The sequence below is a fragment of the Vulpes vulpes genome, chromosome 12, assembly GCF_048418805.1.
Source record: "Vulpes vulpes isolate BD-2025 chromosome 12, VulVul3, whole genome shotgun sequence".
In the NCBI taxonomy this organism is placed as follows: Eukaryota; Metazoa; Chordata; class Mammalia; order Carnivora; family Canidae; genus Vulpes; species Vulpes vulpes.
Window position 1 is genome coordinate 62,919,216 of NC_132791.1, and position 14,071 is coordinate 62,933,286.

Consider the following 14,071-nt stretch of genomic DNA (forward strand, 5'->3'; position numbering starts at 1 on the left):
CTATTTTGAATTTTTTATCAGTTAGATTGCAATATTTGGTGCCTTTGACTTCAATTGCTGGAAAATTAGCATTTTCTTTTCTGACACCATATTTACTTGATTATTTTATAGTGCCTGATATGTGCCTTCCCCGCCCCCACTTCTGATGCAACAGTCACCTTCCTTTGCTAAGAATTTGTTTATTTTGTTTCTTAAAATTCAGCAGGTTGGTTATTAGAAATCTTTCTTCTATTTTCCAGAAGGAGGTGCTATAGCTCAAACTTGTGTTTTTTTCTACTGGAGCTGGCTCTCCTGGCAGCTGAGGGGAGGAGGTGTGGGCTTGGTACCTAGAGCTTTGGGGGTGACCACAGCGCTGAAGGGGGATCTTCCATTGGGAACTCTCAGAGGTTCATGATGGACTTCTGCTTAAATCTCAGCAGTGAGAGAGAAACTTGTTCTCTCAATGCCCTTTGATATTCTTATCTGCCTTTTTCCTTCTCCCTTTCCAAGTCAGAGTGGTCCCTTCTCTGCAGTCCAGGTGCTACTAAAGAGAAATGTGTCAATGCATCTACAACCTGAACAACTGAGACAGCTGGGTGGTTACTCACCACTTTGGCTTTTTGCCTCCTTTGCCAGAGCGGTAATCTCAGATGCCACTGGAAGCTCAACATCTTGCATTGTCACTCTGGGGAGGAGGGAATAACTTGGCAAGTTATTTCATCTCTTCTGTCTCAAAATTTCTCTTTGTTTACCTCTGATGGCTTACTGGATTCCCCTATCAGACAGGCTGCATCTCCAGAAATTCTATATACCCTATGGATATCTGCCCAGTTTTCTATGCTCTTAGCTCCCTGTTTCCAGATTGTAGTGAGCTGGGGTAGACAAGCTCAGCAACTCCCTTGGCTCCAAGCTCCCACCAAAGTCCTGTTTACCCACTTTTGTATAGACAGATGTATAGGAACTCTTGGATGTCATGGTGTAATTTGCAGAGGAAGTTAGCTCTGGTTATGAATATTCAGTTAATTGTAAATCAAGGGGAGAGAAAAAGGAATGCCTCATGCCATAATAAAGCTGACATCACTCCCCTACTGCTACTTTGTGTGTGTGTGTGTAGGGGGGAGGTTTCTTCATAAGTTAAAGTTTAATAAATTTTATTGATTTTTTTTAAAGAAGTTGTTCTTGGTTTTATTGAAATATTATTTCCCCAATTTCATTGAATTTGCTCTTGTTATTACTCCTTTATGCTTTTTTGAGCTTTATTTATGTCTATTTCTAGCTCCTTCTGGTAGAAGTTTAGAACGCTTATTTGAGAACTTAATTCTTTTTAATATAAGCAATGATGTAAACATTCCTCTAATTACTGCTTTACCTGTATCTTATATTTTGATCATTAGAAAATATTATAAGGAGAATGAAATATCTTTTATGATTTCTTCTTTGACCCTTGAGTTATTTATGGTGCCTAAGTGATAACTGAAAAATTCTGGAATAGTCTGATATTGATATCTAATTTTTTTGTTAGGGGACACATTTTTCTATCTTTATGAATTTATCAAAAATTAATGGTTTGTCTTAGTGAATATTGAATATTCCTTATGTACTTGAAAGTATATTCTGCTCTTGTTGGATGGAATGTTTTTTAAATGTCAAGTAGATCAAGAGGGTAATTTTGAAGACTCTAAGGATGATAGTAACTTTGCTTATTCCTCCTTTATTTTTTATGTTTTGCCTTTTAATAGAATCTGACAATCTCTTCCTTTAATGAAAAATTTAGGCTATTTATTCCTAATGTAATTTCTTGTGTGGTTGACTTCAAACTTAACATCTTGCTTTTTTACTTTCTGTTATGTCTTATCTGTCTTTTCAAACTATTTTCATGTTTTTTTTTTTTTGATAAGTTGACTATTGACACAAGTAGGTCTCTGCTGTTGATTAAGTGAACTTCATTTTAAGTTCTAAAAATTGCTTTAAAGTTTACACTATACATGTTTAGTTATCAGAGTTCATCTTCAAATAATATTGTATGTTGTGTATATGTAAGAATGTTAAAACACTTCTATTTTCTCTTCCCATTCTTTGGCTTTTTTTTGGTCACTCATTTTACTATATTATATGTAATAAATTCCACAATGCAGTGCTACTGTTTATGTTGTGGAGATTCAGTTTACTTTCAAAAAGTCAATAAGAAAAAAATTTACTTTTGTGTATTCAGCATTTCACCGTTTCCACTTTACTCTCTTTCTGTGTACGAATACAAATTTCCACTTGATGCCATGTCACTAGTTCATGGAAAACTACTTTTCATATTTATTACATCACAGGTTTACTGAAAGGAATACTTGAAGCATTTTTTTTTTTGCTAAAAACATGTTTATTTTTATCTTTGTTTTTATTTTCTTTTACACTTTGATGTCTGGTCCAAATTAAACTTAATTTTTAGTAACAGTTTTAGATTTATAGAAGGAAAGCATACAGAGCACTTCCATATATCCTCCATCCCATTTCTCACTGTTATTTATACTTTACATTAATGATTCATTTGCTATGAACCAGTATTAATAGTAATAAAAGCCCATACTTTATTCACTTTTTAAAGCTGTTAGCTAATAAACTTTTTTCTATTCTAGGATCCCATCCTAGACTACATTACATTGAGTTGTTAGGTCTCTTTAGGCCCGTTTTAGCTATGAATTTCTCAGACTTTATTTAATTGTTTTTCATGTTATTGGCAGTTTTAAAGAGTAGTGGTCAGGTATTTTGTAGGATATGTCTCGATTGGAATTTATCTGTTTTTCTCATGATTAGACTGGCAGTGTGAATTTTGGGGAAGAAGACTATAGACTTAAATGCCACTTTCATCAGATCATTGATACATGATATTTATCATATCAGTCAACATGATATATAAAAACATGACCTTAAGCACTATTAATTGTGGGACCCAAGGAATTTAACAAAAATCCCCTACCCCTGGACAAGCAGAGCAGGACTAATTCCATTTTGTGCTACACCCGCCATCTCATGTATAAACCCCACATAAGCTGCTTATTGCTTAAGGCACTCCCCCACCCTAGTCAAGCTGCTGAGCACACCCTTATCGGAAACCGGCTCTTATAGGAATGCAAAACTCCTAACCCCCAAAGAATGTAAACCCCACCTTTTGCCCGCCAAACCTGTGTGCCAATTCTGACCAGAGTGATAGGCTAGTTCAAAAGGTCACTCTAGAGTAAATTGTAATTCAATTGGCCACCTGCGTGTGGACCAACATGACTGTGCAACTTTGTGTGTGTGTGTTACAATCTTATTGGCCACTGGCCCCTATAAAACTGCTATGCCTCTTAACCTTGGGGTCCAAGGTCCTGCTTCTCTGTGTCAGGTATACTTGAACCCAAGCTCGAGCTTGTTAATAAACCCTCATCAGTGGGTTGCATCAGTGTCGGCTCCTTGGTGGTTTCTCAGATTCGCAATCTTGGGCACAACATTAATGTAGTCTTGGCCATTTTCCATTGTAATATTATCCTCCTTCCCAAACTGTATTCTTTTGAAGTAAGTACTATATGCAACCCCACAGTTAAAAGGTGGGGAGTTATATTTCATCATTGAATACTCATGGATATTTATTATGTACATTGGATTATAAGCCAGTACTATTTTTTTAAAGTGCTCCAGCTTGGGCTGTTGGGGGAATCTTTCAGTTGATTCCTGTGTTTCTTTCATGTATCCACTTGTGTGTGTGTGTGTGTGTGTGTGTGTGTGTGTGTGTTCATGTCCATGTGTTGAGCACTTCTGTAATCCTGGCATTACAGATTTATTTAACAGCCCATCTGTTAAATTTCTAAGCCCAAGTTCTAGTGTTGGACATTTCTCCAAAGAGTAGAGGTCCCTTTAATTGCAGAATCCTATTAGAAAATAAGACTTAAGAACTGGGAGAGCACATGGCTCCTGCATATCTTTCCTTTTAAGTTCTCTCATCTGACAGAGCAAGGGAATGTATGTTTACGAACCCATGTATAAATACATACCTATAAATATTTCTTGATGTAGTCCTCTGTATCTATATTAAAGTAAATGTGAGTTTATGTCTGTGACTGTAATCCATCACCACCTAGATCACTCTAGCCGCCTCCTTTAGCTTATTTGTAAATTCACACTCAAACAATGAGACACCTGGCTTCCACCATCTGCTGTTCATTTACTTAATTGTTCTTTTCCAGTATCCATATATAGCAGTTTCAGAATTAAGTTCTACCCCCACGTGACAGAATTTTTTTCAACACAGCTTGTCTGGTTTCTTTTGGTGAAATTTAAGGATTTCACTTTTTCCAGTTACATAGCACATCTTCTATCACCTTCTTCTGCAAGCTTGTTTAATATGTTTCCATAGTCTGCATTCCCTTTGGGAGTCCAGTGAATTCTAAATGTTGTTTTGTTTTGTTTTTTTTTTTTGGTAATTTGTTTACATTAAGGTTTATTTACACTTTGTGCTGTCTTGATAGATTTGTGTTGTGTATCTGTTGCTCAAGTATCCTACAGAATAATTTGACCCTAAAACTTTACCTGTTCTTTGTGTATTCAACCCTGCCTCTCTTCTTCCAAACTCCCAGCAGCCACTGATCTTTTTCCACAATGCCATATAATTTTAATGCTACAGTATGTAGCCTTTTCAAACTGGCTTCTTTCACTTAGATGAACTTTAAATATATATCACCCTCTCTTTATGATTTCACAGCTCATTTCTTTTTATCACTGAATAATATTCCATCATAGGAATGCACTACAGTTATCTATTCACCTATTGAAGGACATCTTTTCTGCTTCTAGTGTTTGGCAATTATTAACAAAGATGCTGTAAATATTTACATGCAGGTTTTGATATAGATAAAACTTTTCAAGTCAGCGGGGTAAATACCCAAAACACTAGTTTTGGGTCATATTAAATTTTATAAGAGACCACCAAACTTTCTTTCAGAATTCTTGTAATGTTTTGCATCTCCACTAAAAGTGAATAAAAGTTCCTTTTGCTCTGCATACTCACCAGAATTTAGTGTTGCCCATTTACTGGATCTGAGCCATTCTAGCAAATGAGGTATTTCATTGTTTTAATTTGTAATTCCCAAATGCCAAATGATGTTAAGCATCTTTTCATATGCTTATTTTCCATCTGTATATTGTCTTTGGTGATGTATCTGTTGAAGCTTTGCCCATTTTTTAATTGGGTTGTTTTTTTCTCACTGTTCAGTTTTAAGAATTCCTTATACTCTGGATTTAATTCCTTTATCAGAAATGTGTTTTGCAAGTATTTTGTCTCATTCTGTGCCTTGTCTTTTCTTAGTGTTTTTTTTTTTTAATCGGATCTTAGATTTCTAAAGAGCCAGTATGATTGTCACACAGTACCAGTTTCTTCCTATACGTTTCATCCCTTTCTAGGCACATGCTGCTTGGGGTGGTATTGAGTACAAAGTTCAGGGTGGGGCCAGAGGTTCTCAGTTCTTATAAAATGTCAGTCTTAATCATGATCTGTGTGCTTAAAGCCTAGTGATCATGTTTTTCAACATTTCTTTTTCTCTCCTATTTATGGTGTACTTGTATTAGTTGGGGGGATTGAGTAGAGCATATTTACAGCACTTGCCCCTGTCACAACAGTCTTTTGCCTTGTATCAGCTTAGGATCATGAGAACAAGTGCATTACCTGCCATTTCCTCAATTTATGGGGGATCAGAGTCAAGGAAAAATTTTCTTTTGCCCATTCCTCAAATGACTGCCAAGTTTCAATTTGTGTGAGAGAAGGAACACAGTTTCATAAGTGTCTTTTAGCAGCATCCTGTATATCTGTGGACACCTCCAGTTTCCTGCCATGTTCATTTTCTTTTCTGCTAGCACTAGCTGAGACCTTTGCAAAAAAGCTAGCGAGTAGTAAAAATCAAACATCCTTTTTTAGTTGGTATCTCGGAGAATCTGAACTGTCTTAAACTAATTCACACAGTACCCCTAAAGGTTCATTAAAACATCGGGGTTTTTTTTACATGTTTTTTATTTTTGGGGTATCTTTTTCCTCTTTGTCCATGGGTGAAACAGTTCATGTGTCTGGTCTTTCACCAGAGGAGATTGTTAGTACTGGGAATCCAATATACCAGGTGTCTGAGGACCTCAATTTCCTGATGGAAACCAAAATAATTTTAGGTTTTAGATTATTTGACTTTTCCTTGTTGTTAATGTGAGAGTAACACTCTTACATGAATTTTTTCTCTGCCTTTATTTATAGTATTTCTTCCAGTTTCATTATGATGTAATAGTTACACAACACAATGAGTTTAACTTATAGAACTTAATGGTTTGACAAATGTATCATGAAATGATGACCACAAAAGATGAATTGACATTTGTCATCTCAGGATACCTGGGTGGGCTCAGCATTTTGAGCATCTGCTTTTGGCTCAGAGCATGATCCCCTGGTCCAGGATCGGATCCTGCATCGGGCTTCTTGTGGAGAGCCTGCTTCTCCCTCTGCCTGTGTCTCTGCCTCTCTCTCTTTGTGTCTATCATGAATAAATAAATAAAAATCTTAAACCCCATCTATCATCTCATATAGATACAAAATAAGGGAAAAAGAAAAAAATAGATTTTTTCCTTGCAATGAGAATTCCTAAAATCTCCTCTCTTAACCCCTGTTCTGTATACCCTGCAGCAGTGTTCTCTATAGTTATCATCACGTGGCTCATTATATTCCTAGTACTTATTTTTCTTATAACTGGACATTTGTACCTTTTGACCACCTTTAACCAGTTCCCTACCCCTCACTCCCATCTCTGGTAGCCACAAAATTGGTCTCTTTTTCTGTTTTGTTTTGTTTTGTTTTTTATATTCCACATATAAGTGAGATCATACAGTATCTGTCCTTCTTTGACTTATTTCACTTAGCATAATGCCATCATTATGGGGGACCTTCCATGGTGTCGCAAATGGCAGGGTTTCTTCATTTTTTATGGCTGAATAATATTCTATTGTGTATATATATATATATATATGTGTGTGTGTGTGTGACAATGTTTTCATCCATCTGTAAGTGGACACTTAGATTGTTTCTATGTCTTGACTACTGTAAATAATGCTGCTGAGAGCATTGCAGTGCATCTATCTCTTTGACAGAATGTTTTCATTACCTTTGGATATATTCCCAGAGGTGGGAGCTAGATCTCTGTTCTGGATTTCTACATCCTGCAAGAAAGTAGAACTCTTCAGGTTGTTGGTTAACAATTAAATTTCATAACAATTAGATTAGTGAGATGTCAGTGATTTGACAGTTATTGAAATTAGGACTTTTGACAGTTGGTAGGTTATTTGCTTATTTTGAAAAGATGTATAAAAGCAGTATTACTATAAATGGTGTAAAGAAAGTTGGAATAGTCTACTGAAAAACATGTATTCACATGCATTTGAAGAGCTATGGCTTAATGTGTCTCATGTTTTTCTTGTTTATTAGGCAATGTTAAATAAGGGTACATCTACACTGTGGAAGAAAATATAAATATGGAAAGAACAAGGGTGATAATGATTTAGATCAACTTCCACATGTTGGTTAAAGAATGCAAATTAGAGTATGCACACGTTTTTGAAATTTAAGAATTAACTGTATATGAACATATTTGCACAAGCAAAGAAAATTTGATGTGTGTAATTGGATTGGAACAGGGATATTTTAATTGTATTTTAGATAAATTTATAATTGTTGCCAGAAACATGTCTTAATTTTGCAATTCAAAGCCAAATACTTCCACATGTGCTTATTTGGTATGTTTACTAATTTTAATTTTAATGTAGAATTTAAGAAAACAGATGTTTCCTTGATGTGATTCTCCTTTTTCCTGCATGAGTAATGATGAAATATGCCCCTAAGATACAAGATCTCACAGCCAAGCCATATTTGTCATATTAACATGTTTTGTAATTTGTTCCCACAGTCATACAGCAGTATGTATAATACAATACTAGGATGACCCAAGAAGAAATGCTACCTGGATAGTTTGATGATGGTAAAACTTTTACTTTTTGATATATACCCATAACACTAAACATGTACTAATAACTTCAGTATAAACCCCTCAGCAATTGGTAGAATTAGGAGAGTCCTTAAAATAACTTTGATAAACTTCCAGTAAATAATAAAAAAGTGCCCAGTTAATGGTAGCTAAGAAACTGATCCTTCAAAAAGTTCTGAAAGATTAAGTGATACAGTTTGCTGAGTCTGCGAAGCACATGCAATAAAATATATATTAAGATCAGAGGGCAGCCCTGGTGGCTCAGCAGTTTAGCATCACCTTCAGCCCAGGGCTTGATCCTGGAGACCCGGGATCAAGTCCCACCTCAGGCTCCCTGCATGGAGCCTGCTCCTCCCTCTGCCTGTGTCTCTGCCTCTCTCTCTTTCTTTCTCTCTGTGTCTCTCACGAATAAATAAATATGTAAAAAAAAAAAATCAGAGCAGAGCTCAATATGTGACTCCAGTTTTTGTGGTTGCTGAGTGTATTTCGAAAGAATCCATTCATTATCTACAATTCTCTTTATTTAGGACTGATCATGATGTCAGAATCATGAATGACAGTATTACAGAACTTACCTGTTAGCATTTGTGAGATCTTGCTGCCTGCCTTGATTACATGGTTATATGTCCCATGGGCTCTTTAAGCAAACTGTGAATAGATGCCATGTTTTATGTGTTAGTCTTATGTGTCTGTCTTTACCTTTCCATTCTTGTTCTCCTCTTATTTTTTTAAAAGAGATTTTGTTTGTTAGAGTGTGAATGGTGGGGAGGAGAGAGGGAGAGGATAAGCAGACTCTGAGCTGAGCATGGAGTCTCTCATGGGGCTTGATCTCACTACCCTGAGATCATGACCTGAGTTGAAATCAAGAGTTGGATGCTTAATCTACTGAGCCACCCAGGTGCCCTAAAGATTTGTTTTCCACATGAGATGAATATACTGGCTTGGAGAAATTGGTGATATAGATATATCTATATCTATATATCTAGATATAGATATAATCTATATCATGTCTTGAACTCCATGTACTGCTTGGGGTAGGTTTCTTTCCTGCCCTAGGAAGTGATTTTGGCTTGTCTTGGGGTCATGTAGTTTTAGACAATTATTGCGAAAGCAGAACGTCTACCAGAAGGCTCTAGGATAGGTTTGATTTTTATAAGGAGACTTTTAAACAGTTTGTATTTTTCAACTTGTATTTGACATCAGCATGCAGACATGAAATTTTAGCAACTGTCTAGGGTCATGAGGGAAGTGATGCTAAGGAGAATATTTTAAAGATAATCCTGGAAAAATGGAAAGTACTTGGGTCTTTAATAAAAGTACTGAGGCACTGTATTAATCAAGCTCGATTACTGGCCTTCATATTTCGGATGATGAAGGATCCTGACTTCTCTTACTGGTTAAACCTTTGGACTTAAACATTATTTGTAGCCACAGATTTTACAACATATCATATTAAAAATTGTGATTCCATAGGTAGCAAGATGTTTCAGGGAAGAAAGCCAGTCTATTTTTGTAAAGAAAACGGACATTAAGGAAATCCACGTGACTGAAATTCTTGAGAGTTAAGAGAGATTTAACAATATCAATGGTAGTATCCTAAACAATGAAAACACATAATGAAATCAATGTTTTAGAATGATTATCCTATTAGAAATTTGTAGAATAGATGGCAGTAGAAGCATTTAGATATTTAAAAAGATGTGGTAATACAGACTTTGAGTGTCTGTGACATGCTGTCAAAATAATTTCCAAGATACCTAAAGTCTGTTTATTTTTTAAAGAGCAAAAGTTGTATTTTTGAGGGGTCTTAGGTGAAATTCTTATGCCAGGAAATAAACTAAAATATTTATTATCTTCTGTCCCTTCATTTGAAAAGACTGAGATATACAGTCAACGTATAAGTTATTCATTCAAACTGTGTATTTCCACTGTGTTTAATGTATTCACAGAATATACAACCATCACAATCTGATTTTAGAACATATTCATCATCCTGTTATCTAAATATCCAATAGCTATTGGTAATCATTCCTTATTACTGTTTTTTGCTGCCATCCACCCTTCTGCCTCAGCCCCAGGCAACTGCTAATGTACTTTCTATCTTGGTAGATTTGCCTCTTCTGGAATTCCACATAAAACAATAGCTATCCACACTATTTTCCAGAGTGGTTGCACCAATTTGCATTTCTTTGCACTCTTGCTAACACCTATTGTTTCTTGTGTTGTTGAGTTTAGCCTTTCTGGCAAGTGTGAGATGATGTCTCATTATAGTTTTGATTTGCATTCCCATGATGTTGAGCATCTTTGCATGTATCTGTTGGCCATCTGTGTGTCCTCTTTGAAGAAATGTCTGCTCACGTCCTCTGTCAATTTTTAATTAGATTGCTTGTGGTTTTTTTGGTGTTGAGTTGTATAAGTGTTTTTATATTTTTTTGGATACTAACCCTTTAGCAGATAAGTCATTTGCAATTATCTTCTCCCATTCAGTAGGTTGTCTTTTACTTTTGTTGGTGGTTTTTGTCACTTTGCAGAAGTTTTTTAGTTTGATGTCCTTTCAAAAGTTTATTTTTGCTTTTGTTTCCCTTGCCTAAGGAGATATACGTACATGATAATGCTTCAGCTTATGTCCGAGACATTACTGCCTGTGCTCTCTTCTAGGATTTTTACGGTTTCAGGTCTCACATTTAGGTTTTTAATTTATTGTGAATTTATTTTTATGTATGGGGTAAGAAAGTGGTCCAGTTTCATTCTTTTGCATGTTGCTGTCATGTTTACCCAACACCATGTGTTGAAGAGATCATCATTTTTCCCATTGGATATTTTTTTCAGCTTTGTCAAAGATCAATTGACCATACAGTTTTGGGTTTACTTCTGATTTTTTATTCTATTCTATTGATCTATGTGTCCCTTTTGTGCCAGGATAATGCTGTTTTGATTACTAGCTTTATAATATAACTTAATGTCTAGAATTCTGATACCTCCAGTTTTGTATTTCAAGATTGCTTTGGCTACATGAGGTCTTTTGTGATTCCATACAGATTTTAAGATTGTTTGTTAAAGTTCTGTGAAAAATTCTCTTGGTATTTTGATATGAATTGCATTAAATCTGCAGATTGCTTTGTGTAGTTTCGGCGTTCTAACAATATTTGTTCTTCCAGTCCAGGAGCATGGAATGTCTTCCCATTTCTTTGTGTCTTCAATTTCTTTCATCAATGTTTTACAGTTTTTAGAGAACAAGTCTTTCACCTCTTTGGTTAAGTCTATTCCTAGGTATTTACTATTTTTGGTGCAATTGTGCACAGGTTTATTTTTAAATTTCTCATTCTGCTTTATTTTTTTCACTCTGCTGCTTTATTTTTAGTATATATAAATGCAACAGACTTCTGTATATTGATTTTGCATCCTGAAGGTAATGGCTTTATGAAGAAAAGGTCCTGTAGTGCCCTGCAGTGCAGTGTTCCCTTGTCCCCAGAACATGGCACTTTGGAAAAGGGTCTCCTATGTGTGTTGTGTATGCCCAGCTATTGTGTCCTGGCCACTTTGCTTGGAGTACAGTTGTCCGCACATGGTTCTCTTTGTCTGCTGTGGACAGTGCTTGGTCCTGGATAGGATAGGGTGCATTTAAACAAGGTTTTGCTGGTTTGCTTGCAAAATGGAATTTGTCACCACTGCAAGAACTGAGGCCCTACTAAATGCACAGATTGGGAGACCTGGTGTTAGCAGGTTTTACACAGGTCTTCTTGGGGGCGGGACCTACAGTAGAGGAACTGAAGGAAAAGTGACTGGAAAGGTTGGATCCACTGAGGCACATGGGGGTAGGGCTTGATGTAAGCAAATTAAGTAGCAAGTGTTGACATGGTGCTGATTCCCATAGGTGACCATGTGTTTGTGCTGGGGGCAGCTCCTTTATTCCCAGAGAGTTCTTTCTGTGATCCCTGCCTTTTTGGGACAGCCTCTGAAGTGAGCTGCTCCCTCCCATCTGCCCTTAGCATTTTTCAAACTGCTTTTTCTATGCTGTAGCAACATTGGCTGTTGTGTTGTCTCCTTAAGGGCAGGGACTCACCTTGTTAACAGTCTCCAGGCTCTCTCAGAGCGGAGCCCGCTGATTTTTTTTTTAAGATTCCAGGCTTTAAGTCCTGCATGTTTGAAGAGCTCATGAAATTTGGCCCCTCTTTCAAAGCCAAGTGTTACAAGGATTTATGTTCCCCATGTGGGCTGTGCCTCATGGGATAGTTTGTTTCTAACATTCTCCACACCTCTGCCTCCCTCCAGACCATGGTTGGCCATGGTGTCTTTCTCTTCCAAACTGAGTCTTTCCCCTTCCCATCTTCTTCAGTGTTCTCAACCTTTAGTTGTGGAGTTTGTTCTGACAGTTTTTGGGTCATTTTTTTGGGTTATTTACACCAATCTGAGTATTAACTAGTAGTATCCATGGGACGAGGTAACTTTAGGGTCTTTCTACTTGGCCATCTTCCCAACTTTTTCTCCCATATTGTAGATTTTATGGGCACTTATTTTTTTAATATTTCATTGTATGAATATGCTGTATTTTATATATTGGTTTATCAATTGATGTACATTTTGGGTGTTTCTACTCTTTGGTTATTATGAGTAAGTATTTATATATATAATTTATATATAATTATGAGTAATGTTGCTATGAACAAGTTTTTGTGTGGATATATATTTTTAATTCTATTGAGTATATGGAGAATATTGAGCTTTGGGATACCTTTTTTTGTAAGATTTTATTTATTCATGAGAGACACATGAGAGAGAGAGAGAGAGAGAGAGAGAGAGAGAGAGAGGCAGAGACCTAGGCAGAGGGAGAAGTAGGCTTCCTGCAAGGAGCTGGATGTAGGACCCTATCTCTGACCCTAGGATCACACCCTGAGCCAGAGGCAGACACCCAAACACTGAGACACTCAGGTGTCACTGGAGTAAAATTTTCTGAGTCCTATGGTCCTTCTATGCTTAGGACTTGAAGAGCTGTCATACTATTTTCCAAAGTGGCTGCACCATTTTACATCCCTACCACCAGTGTATGAATGAGACTTTCTATGACATCTATCCTCACCAGCACTTGTTACTGTCCTTTTAATTTTAGACATGCTAGTCAATGTTAAATGATACATTCTTGTCACTAATGATTTTTTTTTTTTTTTTTTTTTTTTTTTTTTTTTTTTTAGAAAATAAACTTCTCTTTAATGGGCCGCGGGAGGAAAGGCTGTCGGGTAAGAATGGGCTGGGGTGTCAGAAGCGCATCCCCCTGCGGGCTAAGTCGGCGCGGGCCTCCTGGATCTGGCTCTGCAGCTCGCGGGCGGCGTCCTCACAGTCGTGAAAAGTGGCCACGCGGTAGCCCACCGTGCCCAGGGCATAGCAGCCGGCGGACACTAGCAAGTAGGCCGGGACTGGCCACAGTACCTCCCGGCATGGCGAGGGCAGCTCCAGGCCAGGGCCCCCGTGGTCAGGGCCGCCCAGGTGGAGCCCAGGAGCGCCAGTCCCCAAAGCCACTGCGCTAACTTCGTCATGAGCACTTCGCCCGCGAAATATCTTTTTTCTTATTGACCATTTATATCTATTTTTTATGTGGAAATATCTATTAAAATCATTTGTCCATTTTTAATTTGGGTGAATTGTTTGTGGGTTGTCATTTCACTTAATGATGTCTTTTGATGCAAAATGTATTTTAATCTTGATGTACTTCTGTTTATCTTTTTCTTTTGATTCTGGGTTCTTGGTATTGTATCTATAAAACTATTGTCTAACCTAACATCGTGAAGATTTCCCTCCATTTTTTCTCCTAGGAATTTTGCAGTTTTAGGACTTACATTTAAGCCTATGATCCACTTTAATTTCTGTGTATGGTATAAGGAAGAGTCTAAATCCATTATTTTGCATGTAGATGTCTAGTTTCATAGCACTATTTGTTGAAAAGAGCCATACTGCTTTGTAATATCACTTTGTAATTCCTCTCATCAACTATAGAGTATTTATCCACTCCTTAAATCTTGTCTTGCCTTGTGACATTGTTATTTTCATTAAAGAGATTTCTA

The 14,071-nt window shown here is 36.8% G+C and overlaps 1 pseudogene; it reads right to left on the reverse strand.

The window, feature by feature from the left end:
• Positions 1–13,195: 13,195 nt before the first annotated feature.
• On the reverse strand, positions 13,196–13,563 carry LOC140594595 (dolichol-phosphate mannosyltransferase subunit 3-like; annotated as a pseudogene).
• Between the last annotated feature and the right edge of the window lie 508 nt (positions 13,564–14,071).